Raw genomic sequence first — 21,128 nt, 5'->3', positions numbered from 1 at the left:
AAGTGGTACTGGAGGTGCTTTTGAAACTGTACCAAATGTGTCACATTTGTGATAGCAGTGAATGAAGGCAATGGGGGATTGAGTGCCGACGATGGTATGCAGCAGTGGTGTGCACATAGCATCCATGCATGTATTTACAGCAGGAAACGATGTATGGTGGCAATGTGTGGAAGTTTATGGGGTATAGTTCACTGTTGTTCATATGAAAATGTTGGAATACAGGGAAGATAAAGATGCAGTGATAGGCTGGGATGCAATGCTATAATGGATGAATACTAGCATTAAGGTGAGGAAAATGACAAGGGGCAGCAATATACTATGCTTATGGATGTTGCTGTTTGAAGGATAATGGAACTGGAGGTATGACTATTTAAAGATGGCAGGTGCGGCTGGGAAGAAGAGATACAACCAATTGATGGCTGGGCTGCTGCACAGGGCTATGAAGGCATGGACTGGAGCAGTGAATATGATGTTACAGAGTGGCTGGATTGCCGTGAAGGTGGGTGGATGCTTGTGTGGTGGGCTGTGCTGGTAATATAGGTGATGTGGCTGTGTTGGAGCATACTAGATAAATAAAACATACGCTGAAACTGATGCTGGTATATATTACAAAATGTTGAAACTGCTATTATGTGCTTGGTGGAAAAGAAATTAAGAAAAGCATTAAGGAACAGAAAACACTTACCGTGAAGGGCAGCAATTAATGAGAGCAAAAGGCGTTTGAGAATCACTACTTCACAACAAATAAAGACATGATAAAAACTCAAATGTAAGAAACAATTAGTTGTAAAACAATGATTATGACACACTACCTAACACACCCATTGCTAATCATACTCTAACTTTGTTAATAATATGCTAACATATACTGACTGCAAATATACAACATTAACCCCTCTTTTAACTTTTAGAAATACAGACCATTAACCGCTAATGCTAGTGTATATTCGCTGTTAATCGTGATTTTCATTGATTGCCTTAACCATAAACCCACTCCTAGCCTAACTGCAGACATCATACCATTTTGCCTTGATACTAACGATACCAACATTCTGTGTTAACACAATACATACTGACAAAGGCCAACACCTACATTATAACACATACTCATGATGTATCACACTGCTAATATACCTATCCACCAATGTTTAATATCCAGCTTTCAATTGCACTGTATACATTACATCCTATCACACTGAAGATACAATTTGTTTGCTACCCATATTTACAAAAAAAAAACTGACACGCCATACCATCAATATATATATAAGTATATTACACAGGTCAACCACCTCACACGACACTAACACATTCTGTTAACACCTACTAACTACATACTGATTGTCACATTCTGCACTAGTATTCGATAACCAGTACTAACCCACTAGATATTCATCTATAGTAATCAAATTCCACTTCCAAACCTGCAGATAACATAATAGAGCTCATATTTAACAATGCCCAATGGCAACTGGCTGTGAAGCAACGAGTATGTATGCAGTGGTGATGGGGTACTAATGCAGATGCTGAAGTAGTGACAACAGCAAGTGAATGAGGTGCTGATGGTATGGCAGGTACGCTAGGACTGTAGTAGGAAACAAAAATAGCTGAAGATATGTGAAATGATGCTGTGTGACAAGTAGGTGAATATGTAATTGTGATATACAAGGACAAAAAGATGTAGCTGAAATGTGTAATATGAGACCGTGACAACAATGCAACAGAGGAATGAGCTGGGAGTGTTCGTAGAGTGGTAGCAGCACTGCGTGTGTATAGTTTCAGCAGATAGTTATGAAGGTAAAACACGCGAAAGCACACTTTAAAGAACAACATATATGTGACTACAGTGGATGTGTGGTATACGATTATACCCTATGGAATACAAGTGTAAGATGGGAAGTGAAGTAATGAGGAACAATGATGTTATGCATGTTAGTGGGGCATAATGAAAATGGTGTGGATTTATGAGAAAAATAATTGTTGTGCTGAAAAGCAAAAAAAAAAAAAACAACTTTCATTACAAAGTGGATACAGCAAGGGACAATGGTTGATACAAATGGAGGCATCAATATACAACTATATGGTGATTGTAAGTACGGTGGAGGTAAAATGAGGATGTGGGGAAATGGCTGGATGTAGCAGATGTAATCTGATTGTGATTCTGTAGAGCACCCAATTTTAATGCACATTTTACAACAAATCATGAATTTGATATTGAACTATCAAAACATCATGGATGACAGAACCATGCAAAAGTGAGTCTGATTCCTTTCTTTAAGGATGCCAGAAATGATGCATTATGCTGCAATTCTATGACCTTCCTATAGTCAAATATTACCGTGACAATATCATATGACCCTAGTACACCGACTCCCTGATAAGTTTTGTTATATCCGAATCATCACTTGTAGACATGCAGGTCTCCTGTTCACTACCAGCCATTGGGTCCTTGCATGCTTGTCCTTGACATCAGAAGACTATCCTTTAGCCTTTTTAATCATACCTTCTAAGTTACAAGCCTCAACAATACTTCCATATATAGAAACCTTAACATCTTTCTCAGCAACGAATGAACAATATCATTGTTTTCAAAATTCTGAAAAGGGTTGGGATTAATGGAATGAACAAAGACTACTGTGAGATTGACAAATATATTGTTGTGGACATACATGTGAAATTATTTGGTTGAGTTATCAGAGACATACGTCTGGGGGAATTGACGTGGAGTGAGAATCACTGGGTTTAAATGTTGGAAATGGGGAGCTAGTGGGGAGTGATGGACTCAATAGGTATGCCTACTGTGTGTATGCATGCTGGTAGTATGTGATGAAAATATGCACAGATATATATGGAAAATGTGACAAACCGTTGTTAACATGTGATGGTATTTACAAGTTATGAATGCTAATACACATATCAAATGCAGATGAAGTAAACTAAATATCAGATAAAAGCAAAATAATGCTGAATCCAGGGGTTCAATGTTTACGAATATAGATGACACACAAAAGAAACACAGAAAAATGCTTAACATGAGAGTGATATTCAGAGCCAACCACAATAAGGAGAAGACTGCGAATCTAAATGACGATGGTTTGCTATGCCCAAATGAACCGGTGATATCATTGAGGGATATCATCGATTATTAAGGTGTAATGCTACTGTAGATGCAAATCAATCTTAACAGAGATTTCTGTAAAATGATAATGGGTTTTGCAATGCGCGTTACCAACAGAAGATTTAATTTCCCCAGAAGTAACTACATGAGGCAATGGGAGCCGAATGTCATAGTAATAATAATAAAAAAAGATAAGAAAAAAAAAGACAAGACTCAATAATTCAATAAAATGATTACAGGGACTGCAAAAGAAAATGAAAGCGTAATGATGTATATATAAAAAAAAAAAAGGATGAGAAGGGCCGATGCTAATGTGATTACTTCAGAAAACTTATAAAACAACCACGGGTAATGAGAAATATGAAGAAGCCAGATGAATTTTGATACTGAAACAAGATGCAGAGGTAGATGAACGGGAAAATGGTGATGATTATAGTAAAGAAAATGGCGTAAACAAAATAAAATGAGTCACAAGAAGAAGGGAAAGGAAAAAGAAAGAAAAAAAAATTGTCAGAATATGGAGTATTCCGTTGATTTCACACAAATGTAGACCGATCTTGCCACAAGCAAATCGGTATTACATGGGTATTTCAAAATAAGAACAAGAAAAAAAAGAAAAAAAAGAAAAAGAGAAACCAATCATGAAAACAAAGGGAAAGGAAGAAGAGAAAGGAGACTTACTGTTTATTCGATCCAGTGTTGGTGCCCCCTCTGGAATATGAAGATGGATCCAATTCTTTTGTTGTCGCTGCTGAAATTGAAGCTCACCTTGGTTCTTCGTTACAGGATTAATCTGGACTGCTGAAGGATTGATCGACCATAGCCTTGTTTTGCAGAAGAGGACTTAATGTTCAACCGCGTAGTTGATGCTTCGTGATTGAAGTTCTTTCAATCAATGGGGAAGACCAATAGAGCAGAAGAAGAAGACGGATCGGAGGGAGGAGGATCGAGAAGAAGAAGATGGAGGGGTAGAAGCTGGATGCCGATTGGGAGCCATGCGCGCTCTTTTTAAAGAGGAAAAGGGGAAGGTTCGGGAGGGTTTGTTGGAGATGGGCGGCCGGAGGTGAATTCGTTGGTGATGGAGGGCTTATGGAGGAGAGCACATGGGGGTTCCAGTGTGTCGTGGAAGGGAAGACGAGAAGGGGAGAGAGGCGAGAGTGAGGGGGCGGCGTTCTTTCGCCCCTTCCTCGTTTACGAAGGGTTTTCAAAACCCTAAAATCCGTTTTTACAGAGGAGCCTCCTTGAATTTTCAAGATTTTACAAAGAGGGACTCCCCTTAAAAAAAAAAAAATTGATTTTCTCGTAGCTTTTTCCATTTTGTTTTGGTTTTTTTTTTTGTGTTATTCTTCTATTTTTTTTTATTTTTACGATAAAATCCTAAGATTTACGAGAGATAAAGATTTAAAACTGATTTTTTGTATTTTTGCAAAAATATTTACAAAAGAGAGTTTTCTGAGAAATTTTTTTTTCTCAAAGAGGGGATCGGATCCGATTTGGATCAAAATTGGGTCAGAGCTAAGACTTTGGGTCCGAATTCTAACGAATCCGAGGGATGAATGGAGTTTTTTTTTAAAATAGACCCGATTACTCAGATGACGGAGGTCAGGGGCAAAAAGGTCATTTTTGGGATTTTTGGAAAATTTGGGGTGTTCACAGCTCCTACGACATTCCCCCTTCTCCACTCTTGCCCCCAGCCCCCCTTTTCAAGTAAGAGAGAAGAAAGGGAAAAGAAAAAGAAAAAGAAGAAAAAAAAAGTGGTTCTAGTCTTAATGGATGCAGGCATGATGTTCAGATTGGTTATATAGACCAAATCAGAATGGATCAGGTCTATTTGGATCCAGTAAAACAAGACTGGATCTGATTGAACCAAAATATCATAATGGATCATACCCATTGATATAGATCAAATGCATCTAGAGTGGGTCAAGCCTTTGGACTGACTCAGTGCACTTTGGGCCAACTAAATTTGGACCTAAATGTCTGAATAGATCTTATTAAATTTGTTTAGATCCATTCAAACTAGATTGGATCCAAGTACTAGCATTCAAGCTCACCAGTCTTGGAGATTCAAGTGAACTGGATGGGATTTAGTCAACTAGATTGGACCAAGTGGACTCGTTTGAAACCAGTTGAACCAATGAGACCCGGATCGAAACTGAACCAATTATAATTTGGGACTCATGTACATGTATGATGGACTATTGTTTGCATGATATTAAGGTAAGTCCAACTTGATGATTTGGATTTATGTTGATTATCATATGTATATGGGTCAAACTTATGAGTTTTGTGGATAGTTTTGGGTTGGGTAACCCAATATTGGATCCAAATATTGAGATTCAACTGAATGGTTGATACAAAACTCAAAATATACTTTGGATCCAGTTATGATTTGAATTGGATCATCACCTGTTTGGATCCAGTTATGATTTGAATTGGATCATCACCTGGGAGAGGCTGATCAATCTGACAACAACACTATGCTGGAAACTCATAGCTCAACAAGTGCAAACTGCTATTTGGATCAAGGAAGCAAATCAGTCATGTCGTCTAGAGCATGCTAAGGAGAAAATTTTGAATTTATGTGTCTCAGGAAATGATAGGAAACCATCATGGCAAACACCACTAAAGAATTGTGTTAATCTTAGTCCTAGAGAAGAAGAAATTAAGAAGCTCCCTTCAAGACCAGAACGCCTTTCTGTATATTCTAAGAGTCTGGAAACTACAGGTTTGTATTTTATTTATATTCATCTAATCATCAATGTGAAATATTGTTTAAGTGCATAGTTTTTTGATAGTCGGTTCCAGATTGCCAATGCTCTAGAACAATGTGCTCTATGTTACAATCTTAATATGGTAACAAACACTGCACTCACAAAAGCATGCTTGTGTGTAAAATCTTTGTTGCCTATATGCTATGTCACATAGGTGGAGGTACAGATGCGGGTGCGGGTGGTGTGAAGGTATATATATATATATATATATATATGTGTGTGTGTGTGTGTGTGTGTACCATAAAATATATTTACAATTCTACAATTATAAGTTTTTAAAACCTAGACGATTTTGGACTTGGTCAAAGTTGACCAAGTCCAAAATTGGACCAAAATGGTTGGTGCGGGGTTGACTGCATCCAACACTTGTTGATCTATACTCAGCTGTGTCTGGTGCTGCACCCACACCCATGTTGCACCATGTTGACATGGGTGCTTTGGAGGTGTAGAGTACCCATGTTACATAGCTTATACATCACTAGGATCTGAAATAGAAAAAGATAAAAGGCAAAAGTTGAGGCCATAAATTGGGCTTTCTTTTGCGCCTTGTTTGAAACAAGCGGATATGGTGTTTATATTTTCTTAGTAGTTGTTTATCTGTTGGTGTCATATTTTGTTGGATATGTTGATGAAACCCACATTTTTCTGTGGCATGATCAAAGTCTCTTTTATCATCGTTTGTTTCTTTATATTCATTTGTTATTTACCTATTGCATTAGTAGCTGAAGGAAATCCTTTAAATGAATTATTCACAAGAAAATGGCTAGGGCTGGTAAGCGAACCGAGCAGCTCATGACTCGGCTCAGTTTGGCTCGTCACATATGTATTCATGATCGGTTTGCATAGTTGATGAGCTGAGCCACGAGCAGCTCATTTAGCTTAAACAAGTCGAGCTCGAACAAAGGGTGTTTGGCTTGGCTTGGCTTGGCTCAGGTGAGCTTGTATAGATAAATATATATTTTTATGCTTAATATATATGTAAGTGTAATATGTAAAGAGAAGCATAGAATATATATATATATATATATATATATATATATAACACGAATTATTAAGTGTAGTATATAAAATATATATATATATATATATATATATATTCCATGTATAAATAATGTGGAATTTTTTACATGAACCAGGTTGTGTTTGCCTCGTCTCATTCACGGATGAGCTCTAGCTTCAGTTCGGCTCAGCTAAATATGAGCATGAGCCGATCGGCTCGTTTACCAGCCCTAGAAAATGTTAGTTGCCTGATCTCTTGTATACAAAGAAGTGAAGTCTTAATTGACTTTTTAAAATTGAAGCGCACAGGATATTGGCCTAAACCTGCGATGCAGGTCCAATCTCTTTTGCCAGGTCAGATTTAAGCTATTTGTGTAGGTGGCTTCCCCTCACCATACATTAAAAACTCTACAGGGGCTGATGGATGTGCGATCCTAGCATGGCATTCTTCACTCACATATCTAATTCTCTTTGACATCTCCATTGTTTTTGAGGTTTAATGTGCACTTAATATGTATCATAGTCACCTATATTGTTCAAGGTATTATCTTGGCAAGGGTATTTCTTGGAGAGATTTTCAAAAGTTGAAAAAACTCAGAAAAATCTCAGGAGTTTAAAAAATTAAAAAATATAAATAATAACCAAAAAGATAAGAGAATAATAAGTTATGCATTATTTTTCTTCCAAAAATATAAAAAAACAAAAAAAAGGAAACACAAACTTGAAATATAAAAAAAGAGTTTTTTTTAAAAAATATTGTGATATTATCGCAATAATTTGTCTTCTGGCAACATTTTGAAAATATCACAAGATATTTCCTTTAATATCGACTACCTTAAAATATTAGTATTTCTTGCTCTATTTTCAAAATATTGCCGATACTGGTGACAGTTATATATAGGACATCTATTTAATTCAGTTGATTGTAGGTACAATCTAGTTGAAATCACCATGATGCAAGTTGTTTTAACTCAATCTAACTTCGTAGATGTGTTCAGCATGCTTGATTTAGTGGGAAACGACCCTTAGGTCATGTTTTTTCTGAGTCAGAAAAAATTGATGCATTTACAACCATCGAATTTTGCATCACTGGAAAAACCGTATACAAGTCGGATTCTGGCAATTCAAAAGCCGGTTGCCACTAAAAGCATGTAAATCACATCCATGGGGTCATTTGGACCAAGAAAAAAAAATATAAAAAAATGGAATTTGCTAAGTCATAGATACAAATGATTGCAGCAAACTTTAATCCATTATAAATTTATAATACTGATCAGGCTGATCCTAGCACAAGTAATTGACTCAAGTACAACCCAAGAAGTATGGAACAACCTAAAAAATTCCCATGTACATCACTCTCAGTCCGACACCATTCATCTAAAGAAGCAACTTGCTGACTGCAAGAAAGAAAACCAATCCGTGTCGGAAACCAAGCTTAAATTGGCTTAATCAAGCCTGACAAACTCATTAGCCCAGTCAAGCTCAGCTCGTTTGTTTATTTTATCCATTCTATCTTGCAACCAGATTTGTTTTGCTTCTGTGTCACCTTTTGTCAAGTACAACTCATTTTGCTGCTCACTCTCTAAATTTTTTGAGCCAAGGAATTATCAACTAGGCAAATAAATTGCATGCCATTTCTTTTTCAACTTGATTGTCTAGATTTGTCTAACAAGTAGATAATGATTCATCCTTTTCAGCAAGTTGGAGAGAATTATGTAATGAAACACTAGGCAAAGAACAATGTAAAAAATGACTATAAGAGATGCACAAGCATACAAGTACGAGGCCACTAATGGGCAAGATACAATAGGCCACAAAGTGGCAAGTGACAAACACACAATATGAGAGAGGACTTAAAAATATAAATGAACTTCTTATTGAAAAGGGCTCTCAAAAGCCTTACGTTATAGTGGGGCAAGACCCCCTATTTATACAACAAGAGGGAGCAAATAGGGGCTCCCGTAGAGTCATTGGGAGCCCCTCCAACGGTCACATTTGTGACCGTTGGAGAGGGTCCCCAACGACCCTATTCCAACAAAAAGAAAATAAAAAATATAAAAAAAAAATAATAAAAATACAAAAAAGGAAGTTCCTAATGGACATGCGTATTTACAAGTGAAAAGATGAATTTGCCCCTAGTGGACATTACAAAAGTCATATATATATATATATATATATATATATATATATATATATATACTTTAACAAATTATTGCTCTTTTGCTTCTGCCTGGAGTGTCCAACCAAATTCATCCTTTGGTGTAGGCTAGATAGTCTTATTGCCTTTTTCTGTCTACCTGGAGAGTCCGTCTTATACACGTGCATGGGTTGACATATAATGCAACTTGTCAGACAGTGGGTAATGTGGGATTTCCCTGTTTTCTCACCCAATAAATATACTCTCTTTCGGCCAAGAATGATTGATTGAATTGTCCATTCAATTATTCACTCAGGACCCAAATGACTCAATTTTTGCCTATGAACTATTTGTGCCCATGGATTAGTTCTATCCAAGAGTATCTACAAGATGCAGCTGTTATGCCTTCAGTAGCAAATAACATGCTTGATGTACCATGCAAAAAATAAAAATTTGAAATGCATAAATGTTTTTCAGTTCAAATGTTATTTCTGAACAGGGCCTAAATGAAGAAAATAGAAAGTAAAATCAAAATTAACCAACTGTAGGAAAGAATATTTAATAGAATACTAGTAGTGGCAAGAGGGATATTGGGAGGGTACAAATCAGCAATGCATCTGCCTAGTGGTCAAATGCACTACTAATCATTCAACTAGTTGCCTAGTTGTCCTAGATCCTGGCTGACTGTCTTAGTCCCAGCACTGGCCAGTTACTAGTCGACCGACTAGTTGCCTTAGGTCTTCTATTTGTTGACTAGGCAAGCTGTTAACTAGGCAACCAGGACTCAAATTTTTTTATTTTTCTAAAGAAAAAGTAGTAGACTCTCTCTCTCTCTCTCTCTCTCTCTCTCTCTCTCTCTCTCTCTCTCTCTCTCTCTCTCTCTCTCTCTCTGAGCTAGCGCAAGAAGAAGAGGAACAGGATAGTCCAAGTACTCTTCCTCCCTCTCTCTAGAGAGTACTTGGTCAATCCCATCCATCTTCATCTTATTTGTCTCCCGACTCTCCCCCACCCTTTTGTTCTTCCTCTTCTTTTTCTCCCATCTGGTCCTCTTTCTTCTTGTTCTTCTTCTTTTGGTATTTTTATTTTTTATTTTTTGGATGCTTTGATGACGTTTAGGAGCATAGCAGCTAAGCAGCACCTAGGACTTTTGACTACTTAGGCATCTAACATATATGTGTTGTGTAAGAACCATATTTATGAGTTCTTGAAATATTGTCTTCAAGTTACCCATTAAAGGATGGCATGTTTTATGTACATGATCATGTTTCTAGAGTAAAAAAAACTGACTAATTCTAGAGCTTCAATTTATTCAAATGTTTTAGTTGCAAATAGTGTTGGGATTTTGGCTCAAAACTATTTAGGTTTGCTTACTCATCTTCCTACATTTACCTAAGTTAGTGGGTGTTCATTTATTCCTACAAGTTTAGTCCCACATTAAGGAGTGTGAGAGCTTCACTTGGCTTTATTAAGTGAGGTGTTGCCTTTATGGGAAAGACCCATTGGGGACATATCAATTTGAACATTGAAGAACTTTGGACTTTGGACTATGGACTTTAGACCTTGAATTTTGGACTTTGGATTTTAGACTTGGACTTAGATTTGAGTTTTGGTTTTTGTTTTGGTTTCGGTCTAGTCTGGCTTAGCTCGACTCAATTCAATTTGGTTTGGTCTTTGACCAATCTTTTTTGGAATTTTGGGATGATTTTATCTCCAAGTATTTAACCTACCCATTATGAGCCTTGACCATACTCTTTTGTACCTTGACCCAGTCTTCTTATCCGTTGAAACCCTTTTGACTTTGACCAGAACCTGCCCAACGTCTTTTGCATGGGGCATTTATGGTCAAACTGTCTATTAGGCACTCCTCCCTATTGACTGCTGACCGCGACCCAAGATTTGAACCTTCTTGACCTTGGTAGGGTCGTTTTGGACCAAGGTTATACCTTTCTGTCTGTTGACCATGCTTAGCCAGTGTGCCTCCCTTGACAAGTCGTTTGGGCCATTAAGGCTGGTTGTTTGGCCAACCTAGGCTCTTTATTTCTGGTTGTTGGTCTGGGGCCTATATATACCCCAACCTTCTCTCATTCTCTCCATTACTCGTCTCTCTCTCTCTCTCTCTCTCTCTTGAGTTCCATAGCTCACTCACGCTCTCTTTTTCTCTAGTGCTTTTCCTATTTCTCACTCTAGTAAGTTCAGACCTTAACCTAGTCAAGGCTTTGCCTAAGTTTAGCCTAGGGTCAGTGCCTAAGTTGTGTAAGGAAAACAAGAGAAATACAAAAGAGCCACCAAGGGCATACAATAGACAACAAGAGAATGCTCAAACACAAGTTCACAAATGGATAATACACAAGCCAAACAGTGGCAAATACAAAAGATTACAATAGCCACTGGTGGGCATACAAAAGAACACAAAACACATAAAAATATGATTTTATTATGAGAGAATGCTTTGAAAATCATTAAGAAACAAGAGAAGGCATTACAAGAGGCCATATAGCTGTTGAGGAGATCCCAATTAACCCATTTAAATAAGCATTACAAGAGGCCATATAGCCGTTGAGGAGATCCCAACGATTATATTGGACTGTCCAATATACCTCATACAAAAAAGAGAAAAGACAAAAAAAATATAAAAAATGTACAAGGACAAAACTGCCCCTAATGAGGGGTACCTATTACATAAGTGCAAATAACCAAAATGCCCCTACATGGACAAAACCTATACAATAATAAAATAGTTAATATATACATATATACTCCTATATGAATATATACACTCATATATATATATATATATATGAATTAATACATTTTAACTTTACCCTTCAAACTTACAGTGTGATTACCGAAAGTTTGAAAATACAAAAAGAAACAAAGGGAAGAATCCAAGTCTTCATTGATAATCTTCACCAAATGCTCTTATCGGCTATCTCCATCTTCATAATGCATAAAAAATAAAATTTTTTTCTCGACCCATATCATCTTTAAGAACTTGCAGAGAGAACAAAACAAAGGTTCCAACTATACAAAGGAAGATATCATAAAAGAAAACATTTTAACCCAATAGTTATAAGATATATGTATACAGTTTCAAAACAAATATATATTTTGAACAAGAATAACACAGATTAATATATATATATATATATATATATATATGAAGAGAGGATGGTTAAGTTCCCCAACAAAACATAAAAACACTATAAACTAAACCATTTTTAAAAGCGAGTAAGATGTTCACCTTAAGCTAGAAACATTAGCAACAATTCAAGCAAGGTACAATAGTCGTTAAGATAAACACAAGGAATATACTTCAAAACCATTTTTTAAGAATTTCTTGTTTAGACAATCATATAAAAACAACATATTTTCAAGGAAATATAAATTCTAAACATATTAAAAATTCTTATCCTTAAAGTCTAAAAGACACACACATGTTAGACATAAAATAAACAATTTTGCAATAATGTCTCAAAGGCTTATGTAAACTTTCAAATAAAGATACATCTCATAAAAAAACCGAAAACATGTATATTAAATGTAAGAACTCAAGGGAGTTTACAATAAATGAGGAATTAATTAAATTCATACAAAAATGCAAGATAACCAACATGGAACAAATCTAAATATCCTCAACATATATATCCAACATGCAATTAAAGCATATTTAATGCACATAATAATGAATGAGAGCAATCTCATAAATCACAACCCATTAGGATTCACTCACACAACCCGAAATTGATTTAAGTACAAAGGGCCAAACAACAATCATAAAAGTATAAATATTATTATCAATGAAATACACATAAGATGCATGAATGAATAAACATTTTTCATACAAGGAAATGTGGGCAGCAAAAAAGATTATAAAGTACATGGAGAGATTTTAAAAATCCTACATACAACAAATCATATCAAAAGAAATGATATTTGCAAATTTCAACAATAGTTTGCTCATTACAATCAATCACCTCTTTGACCTCCAATTCAATATCTTCAAAATTTAAGTATATCAACGCGTAGGATAAGAGATAAAACACAAATGTTAGCAATAACCAAACCATTGACCATGCACCTGCAATACCGGCTATCTAAAATGATAATAACAACCAGCTACAACTACAAGAGGTGCACATCCCTCACCTCACAAATGATTGTAAAATTGTAAGCAACAATATCAATTTCAACGGGTGCACATAACTCACCACACTTAAAAAACAAAATCTCTTAACCAAAGGAAAAATTACTCAAATAAGAGGAGAGAGTGAAGAAAACAAGCAATAAATAATATTTTAATGGAAACAAATTAATGTTGATAAGCAAGGAGATTTGAAAACAATACTCAAATCAAGGTAAAAGCAATAAACTTTGCAATATTATGAGATTTAATTCATAAGGACCAAAATAATCACAAGCAAATAATAATTGAACCATCATTAACGAAGATCGATACAAGCATCTAATAAACAACGGCCAAATAAGCAATTGAGTGATACAACTCACTCATAGAACCAGAGGTCAATCAAGTGTCCGTCAGAACCAAAACAAGTGTCAATACAAGGATAAAAAACACAATAAATTTGAAGTCATACATAAGGACATGTTTTGATATTTATAACCACAAAGTGTTCAAATAAAGTATCTAAGTGTCAAGAACACATAAACTCCAAAAACAATAAATCACATACTTACATGTTAAAAAGATTTATAAAAGCATACACTTGCATAAATATTATTTCACAAAATAATATAAGCCCTGTGAAAGCATTTTAGCATAAATATGAGTGCAATTTAAATCTAACAATAAATTTGAAAAATCATTTTAAATATTTTAACAAATAACCCCATATACCCAAGGGAATTCAAAAAAACCCAATCATTTACTAATTAACAATCATAAAACAAAGGAAATTTCAAAAAAGTTTAAGAAATAATAAATAATTTTTCAAATATAAGAAAATGAGTGTTTTTTTCATGCATAAAGCATGAGATAGACAACTCAAGTAAAAATAACTAAAAGATTTAAGTTATATACCGAGTCAAGAACTCCCTTGAATCCCAAGCCATACATCGATCATGATTTCTTCACGAAGCATGAATCTAAACCAAGGAATCCCAAAACCCAAATAAGCAAAATACCAAGAATTTTTCTCTTGGCTTTGATACCATGTAAGGAAAACAAGAGAAATACAAAAGAGCCACCAAGGGCATACAATAGACAACAAGAGAATGCTCAAACACAAGTCCACAAAGGGACAATACACAAGCCAAACAATGGCAAATACAAAAGATTACAATAACCACTAATGAGCATACAAAAGAACACAAAACACTTAAAAATATGATCTTTATTATGAGAGAATGCTTAGAAAAGCATTAAGAAACAAGAGAGGGTTTTAGCTCATTTAAATAGGCATTACAAGAGGCCATACAGCCATTGGGATGCTCCCAACGGCTTTATTTATAGCCATTGGGGAGATCCCAATGACTATTTTGGACTTTGGCCAATATACCCTCATACAAAAAGGGAAAAGACAACAAAAATGTACAAAGACAAAACTGCCCCTAATGAGCAATACCTATTACATAAGTGCAAATAACCAAAATGCCCTACATGGGCAAAAAACTATTACAATAATAAAACAATTACAAAAATATATAATATATACATATACATGAATCAATACATTTTAACAAGTTGAGCTTAGGGTCTAGCCTATAGTAGAGATTAAGTCAACCATACATAGTCAAGAGGCTATTCAAGGTGGTTCATGTCGAGTTTATCGGTCTCACCCAGTGCAGAGCTTGGGTTGATCTTCGCGAGAAGGCAAAAGCTCAGCTGTATCCTGCGAGCAAAGTTGCACGAATACCCATTGCACAAAGGACTTGATCTTAAGTGGGGCAACTATCGCTTGAAAGACAGTGTGTGTAATGCGTGCCTTTAAACACACCTGATTCAAGCTCAGTTGCCTTATCCATTGAGTGAAATATTTTTCAACAGGTAGGGCTGGTAAACGAACCGAGCAGCTCATGACTCGGCTCGGTTCGGCTCGTCATGAACTTGTTTGTGATCTGTTCATATAGTTGGTGAGCTAAGCCATGAGTAGCTCGTTAAGATGAAACAAGTCGGCCCCATCATAGGGTGTTCGGCTTGGGAGAGCTCATATAGATAAAATATATATTTTTAATATATAATATATATTGTAAGTGTAATATATAAAAATAAAAATGCATAAAATGTATATAAAAAGAGAAGGATGAATGAAAAATATATACATAAAATATGAACGATTAAGCATAATATATAAAAATTATAATATTTTAAGTGCATTATATGTATATATATATATATATATATATATTCCATGCATAAATAACATGAAATGTTTCAAAACGAGCTAGCTCATGTTCAGCTCGTCTCATTCAGGGATGAGCTGAGCTCGAGCTCATCTCGGCTAAACACAAATACAAGCCGAGCCACGAGCTCAATCCATTGGTAAATGAGCCAAGCCCGAACATGCCCTGTTCGGTTTGTTAGGCTCGTTTACCAGGCCTAGCTGCAGGGAAGTATTCTAGATGACGTTTCATTTACTTTCAGTTTCTAATCCTTGTGATTTCTTACCTACTTTGGGGCTTTCTGTTAAATCAAAGGGTTTAGGTGTTAGTTTTGAGCTACCTTCCTTTTTTTTCTTTTCCCCCCCTTTTGTTAATCATGCTGGATGATGTCCCCTGGTATATGTTGAATCAGAGACCTGTTTGGCTGGTGACATGACTTATTGACCAAAGCAGTTCTGATAAGTCTTACCTAAAGATGGACATAGTTGCACATCACCAGCTTAGTTTAACATTTGTCCAATTTGGTCAATGTGGAACAATGGCGATAGCTAGAAACAATCATGAAAACTTCTCAAGGGAAAGATGTGGAAATTTATGTGCCGCATATATAGTTTACTTTCATACAGATGGTAATTTGCATGCATTGCAAATGAACCATAACTAGAGGATATTTTTAGTTTATCATGTTTGTAAAACCAAAGAACACAAACCATAGTCTCCTTTTCCTGTGGATAGTTTTTTTTTTCCTTGATTATTCTGATCTGTTGCCTTCTACAGGCATTAGTCCAGACATGTTTAGATTGAATACCATATTTTGGCAAGAGCAAGTGATTCAATATGAGCAGCTGATGGGAACCAACTATACAGAAATTCAGAATGTCATGGATATGAATGCTTACTGTGGTGGGTTTGCAGTTGCTTTAAGTAAATTGCCTCTGTGGGTTATGAATTTAGTTCCTGTGACTATGAAGAACACACTAGCTGCAATATATGACCGTGGGCTGATTGGTGCTTTCCATGATTGGTGAGAATACCTGCATCATTAGGTTTTTTTCTTTTCCTTTTGTGCATATTTTTTATGGTCCATCTCCAACTTGTTGGTACCTCAGGTGTGTGCCTTTCTCCACATACCCAAGAACGTATGATTTGTTACATGATTCTCACCTTTTTTCACACTATAAGAACCGAGGTGAAGGTTGTTTAATGGAAGATATTATGCTAGAAATGGATAGGATCATCCGGCCTCAGGTACCGTGCTACACTTTTTGCATGACCCTCTTATGGTGCTTCTTTGATTCTGCAGATAGTCCATTTTACGATGTCCACTTTATTCAACATTTCATTTCTTTTTATGCAATGCCTTGAGAAAGCTGCTTAGTTCTTATATTCTTCAAGTTGAAAGAACTCCATGGTTTCTCATGTGCCATGTTATTTGTTTGTATTCTTTATGCCAATGCATGTTTTGTGAAATTTTACTTCACTTGGTAAAAAAACATTGTAAAACTATTCTTCAATTTCTGCCTCAGAAAGTCAAAATCCAAATGAAAATATGCTATTTTGTCGTGTTTGAGTGCAAACATTAAATTGGCAGCAAATACCTAAAATCTTACTATGTTAGGTATACTAGATAAAAAGTTACAGTCATAGCATGGAGGGGAGGGGGAGGAGAAACCAACCTTCCTTACTACCCATGGGAGGAGAAAAAAAAAGGAATTTTAATCTGCCACCCCCGCTCCTAGTCAGCCATGAAGACTAACACAACAGGTCACTGAAAGAGTTGAAACCATGGTTGCCAGTCGAGGAAGCAGGAAGCGATACCGGAAGCGGAAGCTGAGACAACTTAGGAGCGAATCAGGAAGCGTCTTGGAAGTGAACCGGAAGCGACCTAGGAAGCGAGGGGGAAGCGAAAAAAGAGAAAAAAAAAACATAAATAAAAATACAAAAAAAAATGAAAAAAATGGGGGAAGCGCGCTTCCCCCAAAAAATGTGCTTCGGGGAAGCGCGCTTCCTCAGTTACCTAGGCGTTTCCGGTAACTCTGGTTGAAACCCATTATGGCAACATTAGAAAGTGGACAATGGAGAAAGAGGTCTGTTTTGGAGGAGCCTGGGAAATGATGGTTGAGGATTTCAAAAGAATCTGCACATTTTCATTGGTTAATTGCATGGGAAACCATAGTTTGATACTAAAATAATTATGATGTTGAACACCAGATTTCAGATGTTGACAAGTTCACAAACTTTTAGTGCCACCAGTATATTTCATAATTTCATAGCAGTACTTTGTTTTGACTAGCACCAAACCTAGTTTTACAAAGTTGCAAAACATATAAACACAATAAATTGTATTTTCAGTGGTAATTACATATGTTATAAGTTATCAGAAAATACTGTTGGTAGTCCTATTCAGGAGAGTCCTACAACGAGTTCCAAAAAATGTCAAGGGCAGTAAATGATGGTCAACTTGTTAGTATTTGCTATAGGCCATAGGCTTCACAGTAGTCCAAGTCAGTAGACAAATAAATAGTAGTGCAAGTGTGACTATCTAGAAAGCGTTGTCATACAATAGTTGATGTTCAGTATAATTTATAGATATATTCACGATGCATTTTTCAATATAATGACATCAGAGCAAAATATAGAGAAACTTTTAAAAGGAAGGATGGGTAGGACACTTTTCAAACATCTCCGATCGAAAAAAGGAGGAGTTGGAGTTGCTTGCAAAATATAAGTTGACAATCTGTAACATGTTTTTTACCATATAAACCATTTAGGTTATATGTGTAGGGCTTTTTTTTTTAGAGAAAAGATAATAAAATTATTAGAAATAGGCACAATGTAACAGATCAATCTAGTTAGGTGGTGTGTGATGAGGTATCACACCCCCATTCAAACCGAATAGCCAAATTCATTCCCAATACACAAAGTTAGAACATGACCAATCCAAAATCAGCAGCAAAGAGAGGAAATGTGCAGAACCGAATGTGACCGAGCATGGTGCTCATGTCGCAGCCCTGTTATTCCCTAACCAATCAGTTAGCAGTCCGGCCATTTGCGATGCACCCGTTCCTTGACTTCCCACTTCAGCTGGTACAAAATGCCTTCCAGATCAGGAGCCTTACCCCTTGAAGATGCATTGATTTCTTTCGAGCCAAATAAGTCTCCAAGCTGTTAAGAACCATACACGCCATACAAATTTCCAGCGAGAGCCTTTTGAGTTCATGCGGGATGCAATCAAGACCTCTCTTAGGAAAGCGATGTTGTCCCAATTCATGAAATGGTCATTCCACGCTCGGTGCATTAAGGTGCAAATGAAGATACAATTCCAAAAGAGCCGAGAAGTGGACTCCTCCTCACAATAACAAAGCGAGCATTGGCTAGCAAGGTGACACCCCCGACGCTTGAGTCTAAGTTTCGTATTAACTGCCTCACAAAGAATCATCCAACCCATGAGAGACCCTCTAAGTGGGATCCCACCATCCACAAAGATTTCTTCAGTAGCCATGTAGGGGGGGGGGGGGGATGCCAAGGAAACGGTACATGGTAGACACTTTAAAGTCACCTTCCTTAGCTAGTGGCCAACAAACCTCATCTTCCCATTGAGAATCAGGAAAACTATCTAATTCTCCGGAAGAGTAACCCTCCAATAATGATGCCATAAGTGTTGTCCATTCGCAAAAGACCATATCTGATGGCTCTCTTCTTAGTACAATGTCCCATACCTCTTCTAAACTCAACCAAAAATCACTATTTGGCTCTAGCTACATTATACAAATTTTCGAAAAACATTTAAGCAACACCCATCGGGTCCACATGTTATTCTCCGAAGCCTTCCCAAAAATCAAGTCATCCGCAAAAGGGTGGGAATTTGTAATTGAGTCTGATACTTTGCATCCCTTGAACACACCTGCCTCCTCGGCATGTGAGATCATCATCGATAGCGCTTCCATAGCCATGATGAAAAGAAGAAGTGATAACGGGTTGCCTTGCCTCAACCCTCTTTTTGGCATAAAGAAGTCACCATTCTCCTCATTAAGGGAGACCACAATCGAGGTTGCAGAAAGAAACCCTTCAATCCAATGCTTCCACTTCTCACCAAACCTCATCTTTTGCATACAACACAACAAAAATCTTCAATCTAAAGAATTAAAGGCTTTTTTAGGGTCTATTTTTAAGACAAAAGATTTCTTACCTTGGAGCTTGATGGAGTGGAGCGTCTCATGTGCAGTAACACACGCATCATGGAGGCGGCGACCATGAATGAATGCGCTTTGCCATTTTGAGATGAGGTGTCCAATAACTCCCTTGATTCTCATTGCCAAAATCTTTGATATGATTTTGAAGACGGTGCCCACCAAAGAGATGGTCTAAATCTTTCAATGTTTTGGGCTTGCGGGTCCTTAGGGACGAGGACAAGTGTCAACTTGCCCATAACCCCTGGTATCTTGGCATTTGAATGAAACTCCATCATCAATTAAAGTAGATCAGCCTTGACACACTCCCAAGTGAGCTTTAAAAACTCTATAGGGAACCCATCAATACCCAGGCTCTTGCCATTTGGAAGAGACCAAATAGCATTCTTGATCTCGTCCACGGTGAAAGCGCTAGTGATGCTCCTCCTTTCCTCTTCGCTTATGGATTTGAAAGCCATGTTAGAGATGTCATAATCCGCACCCACCACATAAGAGAAGCGGGCTTTGAAGAATTCGGTGGCACAAGGCAAGATTTGAGAGCCCTCCTTCCTATAGGGCTTGAAATTCAAGAATAAAAAACAAGGGTTTCTACTAATGTATGGTACTAATACAACTAGCCTATTTTTTCCACATGTATACATGTAACCATGCATTTATGTACCCTTATCCATGTCTTTATAACATAGTTCAGAGAATGTATTTCTCTTGTATAAATAATTGTTGTATTTGGTATATTTCCTGACATTTTCGCACTCTCAATGGGTATGTAAGATTTCACAACTCTTCTGCATCATTTAAGAGATTTACCCTATTTCCTGGAATTGGACCATAGGGTAGCTGTTTTATAAGATCATCTCCTTTTGCAGGGTATCATTATTATCAGAGATGAGGCAGTCATTGTGTCAAGAGTCAAAGATCAAGCTCCTAAATTCCTGTGGGATGCTGAATCACATGTTCTTTCGGATGAAAGTGGCAATAAAGAAAATGTATTGATATGTAGAAAGAAATTTTGGGCAATTTCTTAGTATGTATAGCTTTTTAGCTATTGGCTGAAGGCGGTCCCGATTCTTTGAATGCATTTTGTTGTAATTTCATTAGATGAGCTCAACTTTCTTTTATGATCAACAATCAGTTACTAAAAGTGCTTATTTGTGTTTTCCTCTGATATTCTATGTAGCATGCAATGTACTATTATTACTAGAGTAACTATTTGCTGGTTGGAAGATATTCATAGAATTGCCAAGAAAAATTTGGATCCTGCTGTGCAGCTTCTGCCATTTGAACAAGAGTACTCAATAATAGGTGACACTTTTTTTTTCTTGATAATGGGGAGAAACCAACACTCTAGTTTACATGTCCTGTTACAGGTTGAAAGGTGTCATGTTGACCATGCCCTGTTTTGGTGTTCACAGTATAAAACTCCTCGAGTACTCCCCCTTCCCTTAAGGCAGGGGTTGCCCTTCCCGAGTATCAAACTCTTGACATCCAACTTAAATGTCTTAAGCTGACCTACCCTAGCCAGATGTGTGGAGCCCCTGTGATCTAGAAGGCCTCTGCTTTTAAAAAGAAAA

At 36.7% G+C, this 21,128-nt stretch overlaps 1 long non-coding RNA gene across 1 annotated transcript; it reads left to right on the top strand.

The window, feature by feature from the left end:
- Positions 1 to 16,525: 16,525 nt before the first annotated feature.
- On the top strand, positions 16,526 to 20,698 carry LOC149848997 (uncharacterized). The gene is made up of 2 exons (XR_016433193.1): positions 16,526 to 16,615; positions 20,424 to 20,698. It is a non-coding gene; the product is annotated as an uncharacterized LOC149848997 (long non-coding RNA).
- The last annotated feature ends 430 nt before the right edge of the window (positions 20,699 to 21,128 follow it).

This window comes from Nuphar pumila, chromosome 1, assembly GCF_984573655.1.
Source record: "Nuphar pumila chromosome 1, dmNupPumi1.hap1.1, whole genome shotgun sequence".
In the NCBI taxonomy this organism is placed as follows: Eukaryota; Viridiplantae; Streptophyta; class Magnoliopsida; order Nymphaeales; family Nymphaeaceae; genus Nuphar; species Nuphar pumila.
The sequence above is the reverse complement of the archived record's forward strand: the minus strand, read 5'-3'. Positions and strand labels throughout refer to the sequence as shown.